Below are 8064 nucleotides of genomic sequence, written 5' to 3' on the forward strand. Positions count from 1 at the left end.
TGTTATGTGTGCTTGTGAGTGCTGTTTTTCTTTCTCTTACATGCACACACACAGTCACACATGGAGAAAATGAGAGAGAGAGAGAGGGGGGGTAAGGGAGAGAGAGGGGGGGCAAAAGAGCAGGAATATTCTTTGAAGCAATTTCAGGCATGAAAGAAATCTCCTGTGGAGCAGGGAGAGATTAAGGATTTTCAGTATGAACACAGACTGTGAAAGAGGGTCAGAGGGGCTACCTCCCTTTATCCAGAAGTGGAATGGCTATTCCTTGTTATCAACTTGACTATATCTGGAAAGAACTATAGCCCAGAATTGGAGGGCTCACCTTTGATCCAGATCTTTAGCTGAAAGACACATGTTTCTGACCTGGATCTAGGTATGGAGATTAGGTCCAAGCCAGGTTGTACATACCTTTAAGATCAGGAGATGAAGACAAGGGGATCTCTTAGTTCAAGGTCAGTTTGCAACTAAACAAGTCCCAGATCCAGGCTTGGTGGGTGGGACACACCCTTAATCCTGGCCACGTCCTCTGCTGGAGGCCTATATAAGGTCAGCAGAAGAAGCAAGATTCACTGTCCTTCACCTGCTTGCATTTCATTGCCAGCACTGCTGCTGTAAAGCACTTCTACAGACAGCCAGCTGAAACAACTAGCCTAGTTGGGACCAACTGGTGTGGCTGAGCAACTAGACTTGCTAATTGCAGCTGACCATTGTTGGAGAGTTGGGACTACAGACTGAAAGTCATCCCAATAAATTCCCTCAATATAGAGAAGACTGACCAATACTAGAAGATCGGATGTATACACATTTGTAGACAGGCAGTTTCTAACACAGTGAGAAGTACTTTAAGCCTCTACTTGGAAGGCAACCAAAGGAACTTTGTAATCTTGAGCTGATGACTATGGTCATAGAAGTACTTTCCGAGAGCTAGATTAATAGCTTCTCTGAAGTGCATTGATCAACTCTAGACTTGCATTTATCCCTACATTAAAACCCCTCCTTAGGGGATCTAGTGTGTTTTGGTCTGGCTCTGTTGTAGGTCCCGGTTGTTGAATGGCTTGTTCAGTTGTGAGCCAGGGTTGCTTGCAAGCTTGTGCTCCCCTGCTGCATTCATGGCATCGTCCACTGTGGCTGGGAAACAGCAGCACCTTCCTAAAGTAGCCCAGGTCAAAAACAAAGCTCCAGCCAAGGTACAGATAATTGCAGAGCAACTCTTAAGAGAAGCTAAAGAGAGAGAACTCGATCTCCTTGCACTCCACCTCACCAGAAGATCACGGATGAAGAAGAATTCAACGATTACAACACTGGAAAAGGAAGACTTTTGAAGATAACCCAAGACCAAAGAGGACTGCAACTGGATAAAATACGCACAATGGGAGGAAAGCCTGAAGGAACTTCAAAGGGCTCAATCCACATAGGAGCGTGCTTCAGACGTTGACTACCGAATTATTACACTCTGGCTAAAATCTGCAGAAATGGAGATGAAGAACCACCATGTCAAGCATGCCTGAAACATCAGGGATGGTGCCATAACAACTCTGCCACGAGTCAACCAGTTCTGATACAAGTACACATGCATGGAGGAGATGTTGGGCAACGTTGCTGGGGCTCGGCAGGTGTTTGAGCGCTGGATGAAATGGCAGCCTGAGGAGCAGGCCTGGAACTCCTACATCAACTTGGAGCTAAGATACAAAGTGGTGGATTGGGCCCGCACCATTTATGAATGCTTTGTGCTCGTGGACCCTGCTATGAAGAACTGGTTCAAGTATTCTGGTTTGAAGAGAAGCATGCTTCATTTGCTCATGAGCGGAAAGTCTATGAGAGAGGGGTGGAGGTTTTGGGGGACCAACACCTCTATGTGGCCTTTGCTAAATTTGAGGAAAATCAGAAAGAATTTGAAAGGGTACAAGTTATCTACAGATATGCCCTGGATAGGACTTCCAAACAGGAGGCCCAAGAACTCTTGAAAAACTACTTCATCTTTGAGAAGAAGTTTGGTGACTGGAGGGTTGTAGAAGATAGCATCATAAGAAAATGCAGATTCCAGTAGGAAGAAGAAGTGAAGGCTAATCCACACAATTATGACGTATAGTTTCATTATTTATGCTTGGTGGAAAGTTAGGCAGAAGCTGACACTGTGCCAGAAGTCTATGAGAGAGCCATTGCCAATGTGCCACCCATCCAGGAGAAGAGGCATTGGAAGCACAACATCTACCTCTGGGTTAACTATGCACTGTATGAAGAGCTGGAGGCCAAGGATCCTGAGAGGACAAGACAGGTATACCAAACGTCTTTGCAACTCATTCCTCACACAAAGTTCACATTTGCTAAAATGTGGTTTTATTATGCACAGTTTGAAATAAGACAGAAGAAATTGTCATTGGCCAGAAGAGCTTTGACAACTTCCCTAGGGAAATATCCAAAGAACAAGTTATCCAAAGGTTACATAGACGTGGAACTGCAGCTTCGAGAATTTGGCAGATGCAGGAAGTTTCTGGAATTCAGTCCTGAAAATTGTACCTCGTGGATGAAGTTTGCAGAGTTAGAGACAATCCTTGGTGATGTTGAGAGACATCGGGCAATCTATGAATTAGCCTTCAGCCAGCTACAATCATTAATGAGCAATATCCAGTTTGGACTCTATCTCTCTTTCATTTTATGAGCTTTTCATTTAGATTGCTTACATATAAAATTTTCATATATATATGAAAATTTCATATATATCATTATATACATATATAATTGAAAGCTACTGTTTTATTAGGTTTTCATACATACAACTCCTCAATTGGACATTTTTAGTTTTACCTGCACTCCTCACAGTCCTTCCTTCCTTTTTTTTTTTTTTTTTTCTTTGAGACAAGGTTTCTCAATATACCTTTGGATGTCCTTATACTCAGAAATCCACCTGCCTCTGCCTCTCAAGTGCTGGGATTAAAGCCATGTACCACCACTGCCAGCTCATTTCCTCCTTTGTGACCTCTCTACTCCCCATTCCTATTTAAGAAAATAAACTTCTGAAGGAGATGTAAGTGAATACATACACACATGCATGCACTCCCACTTACAGCTCAACTGAATAAAGAAATTATTTGATACTGAATAAAGAAGTTTACATGATAAAGAAAATCTTGTAGAATTTGAATCAAGCAACATGACTGTTTGACAAGGGATTACATCCAAAGATCTTCTAGGTCTCTGTGATCTGGCAGGAATATAGACACCCCCTCAGTACACAACTTTATTACCTCCGGCCAGTATCATTTAATATTCTCCTTTAATCCCAATCAATCACATAAAATTGAGGAGCAGACAGAGTGATGAATCAGTGAAAGATTTGACGGAAAGTGTCAGAGATAGGATATTCCCATCTCCCAGGAGAAAAGCTCTTTTTTTTTTTTTTTTTTTTTTTTTTTTGGTTTTTCGAGACAGGGTTTCTCTGTATAGCCCTGGTTGTCCTGGAACTCACTCTGTAGACCAGGCTGGCCTCGAACTCAGAAATCCACCTGCCTCTGCCTCCTTAGTGCTGGGATTAAAGGCATGCGCCACCATGCCCAGCTGAAAAGCCCTTTAAGAGGAGTGATGAGTAGAGTCTTGGAGTTCTGCAGAATCAGTTCATGAATTCAGTTCAGTCAGTGAGTGGGGAGTCAGTGCAGTGAGTGCAGTGCAGTGGAGGTGAGTTCATTTGTGAGTTTATGCAGTTCAGTGCAGGTCAGCAGAAGTAGGGGAAGTCTGAGAATAAAAAGGAGCCAGAAATTTAGAACAAATTGCCAGAGTTAGTTTGAGTCCAAGCAGAAGAGTTCAGTGGAGGCTGAGAGAAGCCAAATTGAATCAGTCATGTTAGAGAGGAATATGAGCTGGAACACCTGAGTTGAACCAGCCAGGCAGTGCAAAAAGAACTGGAAAGGATAAATTTATTCATCAGAGCCTCCAGTAATACAATTAAATGTGGTGAGTACGTATTCAAAATCTAACTGAAATTCTGGAAGTGATAAAACAGAATAAGCCATATTCAAAAACTCCATGGGAGGCTATACCAACAAGTGTAATGAATCAAGTAGAGGGCAGCATAGCTGAAGTTGAAGATGAGGTGGAGGTTGGATCATTTTAATAAAGAAAATGATAAAACAATGCCAAGATATAAGTAAGAATCCCCAGACACTTGAAATACTATGAACATACCAGACTTAAAAAGTGCGATCATAGAAGAAGGAAAAAATGTAAATCTGGAGGCATAAAAAAACTTTTATTCAAATCATAAGAGAAAATTTCTCGTGGTTAGGGAGAAAATGCCAATACAAATGCAGGACTCAGTTAGAATATCAAGCAGACAAGAAGAGAAATTAATCTTTCTACTTCTATTATAAAACATATTAACATATAAACCAAAGCAGTATATTAGAAACATGAACAGAGAAACAGAAAATCACATACATGGGCTAGTCTACAAGAAAAGCAATTCAATATTCAAAAGAAACTTTCTAATACAGTAGAGCATGAAATGGTGTGTTGCAAGTTCTTAAAGTTAATAATTTCCAATACAGACATAGCACAGCCATCTATCACAAAAGAGAAAGGAAAACTCCATCGTGAGCAATAAGGCCAAGGAAATTCAAAAGCCAGTTTTAGAGAAAATAATTGAAGGAATCCATCAGACTTAAAAAAAAAATTGGGTCGATTTGCATTCTTCTACATGCTGACTGCCAGTTAAACCAGCACCAATTGTTGAAAATGCTCTCTTTTTTCCACTGGATGGTTTTAGCACCTTTGTCAAAGATCAAGTGACCAAAGATATATAGGTTCATTCTGGGTCTTCAATTCCATTCCATTGATCTACCTGCCTTTCACTGTACCATTACCATCCAGTTTTTATTATGATTTCTCTCTAGTAAAGCTTGAGGTCAGGGATGGTGATTCCACCAGAAGTTCTTATATTGTTGAGAATAGTTTTCAGTATCATGGATTTTTTTGTTGTTGTTGTTGTCATTCCAGAAGAATTTGCAAATTGCTCTTTCTTTTCTTTTTTCTTTTTCATCCCTAAATTTGAATTTATATCTATACAATTATCTAAAAACACTCCTTAGTTTGTACATAAGTTTTTAATTTTTAAATTGCTTTATAACAATTGTATACTTCCTGATTATTTGAATATTTTCTGATATCTTCCACAATTAGAAAAATTAAAAAGCAAAAGAAAATTAAAATGCCATGGCCAGAGGACAAGGTGGACAAAAAATATTAGACAAAATAAAACATCAATATAAAAAATTTTCAGAGATAATGCATTTATAAACACAGAAATGGTTACAACAAAGATGGCAGTAATGAGCAGGCCATGTCCAGCATCTGACCCTGGTACCTAGGGAGGCAAAGTCCAGTTCTGTGTTTGCCCAGAATTCTCCCTTCTCTGCAAAAGCCCAGATGGTATTTCAATGAAAACAGCTAACATAACTCCCAGAGCTCACTGGACTGGAGAGTAAGACTGAGTATATAGGCCCTTGGTTGGCAGAGAAGGTAGGAGGCTGTAAGGAAAAATCATAACTCACACTCTTAAGATACCCTTGGTCACCTGGGAATCTCTGGCACCTTGGAGACCATGCATCAGCTATTGTCCTCTTACAAATAAAAAGGTATAGTCACTATCCAATATGAAGTGAGACCATGAAGGGGAAGAAAATGTCTCACAGGGGTCAGGCCACGTGCAAAATCTGTTCTTTTACAGGTAAGCATAGAACAGAAGGCTGGTGACATTTAGCGGTTCCTGCTCTGTTATCTGGGAGGGCCAGCCTCTAGTCTCCGATCAGCTCCAACTTTGAGGATGAATAGTGAGAAAGGTACACGCCCTCAAATACTGGACAAGATATGAGGTCACAGCAGATCCTTCTCCCAAGTACCAAGCCCCAGTTTTTAAAGCTCTGCCTGGATGGAGGCTGGTGGATAACACTATCATCTCAGGATTCCTTGGCCAATCAGGAGCAGCTGAAATTAAGGATGGTTATCCTGCAAAGATTGCCATGCCTGAGACCCAAGGAGCTGGAGACAGGACTTGTCAAGGAAGAAGAGAACTTTTCTATCAAGAAGAGTTGACAAAGGAAGGCAGTATGAATCTCTAAGAGCTGGCCAGGTGCTCCACTTGGATTGTGCTGGAGGTGACAGTGAGGCAGATGTGTGTATGATGCTCTGCAGGCTTATAGGGGGTCATGTAAAAGGAACACTGGGATGGAGGGTTCAGGTTTCTGTCCCCACCACTCCCTCCCTGGTGAGCTGCCCCAAGGGACCGGAAGTGTGGTAGTTGTGGAGGTGGCTGCTCCTGCTGCTGCTGCCTCTGTTGCTGCTACTGCTGCTGTGATACCTGCAAATCTTGGGCCTGGGCCTGGGCCAATGCTGTTGCTGCTGCTGTCTCTTGCATTTGTTGTTGAAGATCAGGAGGGTTGTGTTTGCACATGTTTCATAAGGTATGTTTCTGATGAATATGCCCAACTACAGACGGTGCCAGTATAAACCCTGGCATGTTTCACTGTGTGTGTAGATTCATGAACTGCATCTGTATATGCTCGCTGACAGTTGTGGGTGGCATTTGAAGGGTTTATCTTTGTTGTGCTGCCATCTGTGAGACTGCAGTTTGGAGTTATGTGAAAGCCTTCTCACAGCCCAGGTGTGCACATTTGTATGGTCTGTAACTCACCAGTATGGATTCAGGTGTGCTAATGCAGAAGTGAGAGCTGGCAGAAGGATTTGGATTTCTCACAAAAGTTACAACTATAGGGCTTGGCCCCTGAGTGGATAAGGATTAGTGGATAAGGGCCAGGGAGGAGATGTTGGCAAAGGTCTTGGAGCAGTGTGGGCCCTTGTGGGTTTTGGTATCAGTGTGTGACTGGGAGTGGATCTGCATGTCCGACATTGAGTAGAAGGTCATCCTACACCCAGGGTCACACAACAAGTTTGTGGTGGATGGGAGCCATGTGCCCAAGGCTCTGTCCATTTCCTGTGCCACAGTTCCCTTTGCTCCTGTAGGTCCTGCCATCTTTCTGATGGTCATCGTCATCCCCAGGGGCAAGGATGTAAGGGTCCTTCATCTCAGGAAGCCCTGATTCCAGCATTCGCTTCTTCTTGCAGCCCTGAGGAGGCTTAGGAGGAGCCACAGTGCCACCTCCACCATCACCACCTCCACCTCCTTCCTTAGTAAGGGTTGGTGCTACCTTCTTGGAGAGGTCAGGGACCACATGTAGGGCTTGGGAGACAGGGGAAGAGCTGAGACAATCATGGGAGACAAAATAGGGAAAGTCTGAGCTGCTGAGGCTATGGTCACAAGAGAGCCTGACAGGGATGTGATTACCAAACCAGGACGGTCAGGTGTGCGTCCAGTACATGGTACAGGAACCACTGTGATATTCTGTATAACAAATTGACTGTGTGGGGTCAGCTGTTCTGACTTGGACTCTGTGTCCATGCTGATGTTAGAAGACAGGGACACTGAGGCAGGGACTGTTACAAAAAGTGGGATAGTGAGGTGGTGCCAGTCCACAGCCCTTCTGTGGCAATAGCTGATCCTTCATCTTGTCGATGAACTCAGCGTTTTCAATCTGTCTTGAGGCTGTGGGGATAAAACTCCAGCAGTATGGGTTAGAATTGAAGTGAGAATCTTCCATTTTACTCTCTCTCTCTCTCTCTCTCTCTCTCTCTTCCTCCTGTCCTCTTATTTTTTTCTCCTTTCCAGGGTTCCTGAAGTTTCAGGAAGTGGTACTGGGGCTTGTGCTCCTGGGATCCCCAATTCCTCCAAGTCCACTTTCTTCTGCCCTCCCCCAACAGCTTAATGTGCAATCCTTTCACCAAGAAGGCAGGAGAGCTCAAATCAAAACAAGGCACAGTGGTGAGGTTAGGGCTGCAGCAGAAAATGGGGTATGTGTAGAGAGTTAAGAGTGCTAAATTGCTCTTTCCCAGTCTATGAACAATTGAGTTGGAATTTTGATGTGGATTGCATTCAATCTGTGGATTGCTTTTGACAAGCTATCCATTTTTATTATACAATCTTGCCAATCCATGAGTATGGGAGATCTTTCCATCTTC

At 42.9% G+C, this 8064-nt stretch overlaps 2 pseudogenes; one reads left to right on the plus strand and one right to left on the minus strand.

Annotated features, from left to right (window-relative positions):
• Positions 1–1106: 1106 nt before the first annotated feature.
• Positions 1107–2659, plus strand: LOC146999640 (crooked neck-like protein 1 pseudogene; annotated as a pseudogene).
• Positions 2660–6106: 3447 nt separating this feature from the next.
• On the minus strand, positions 6107–7646 carry LOC110287924 (zinc finger protein 384-like; annotated as a pseudogene).
• Positions 7647–8064: the final 418 nt, after the last annotated feature.

The sequence above is a fragment of the Mus caroli genome, unplaced genomic scaffold, assembly GCF_978045245.1.
Source record: "Mus caroli unplaced genomic scaffold, Mus_caroli_1 scaffold_157, whole genome shotgun sequence".
In the NCBI taxonomy this organism is placed as follows: Eukaryota; Metazoa; Chordata; class Mammalia; order Rodentia; family Muridae; genus Mus; species Mus caroli.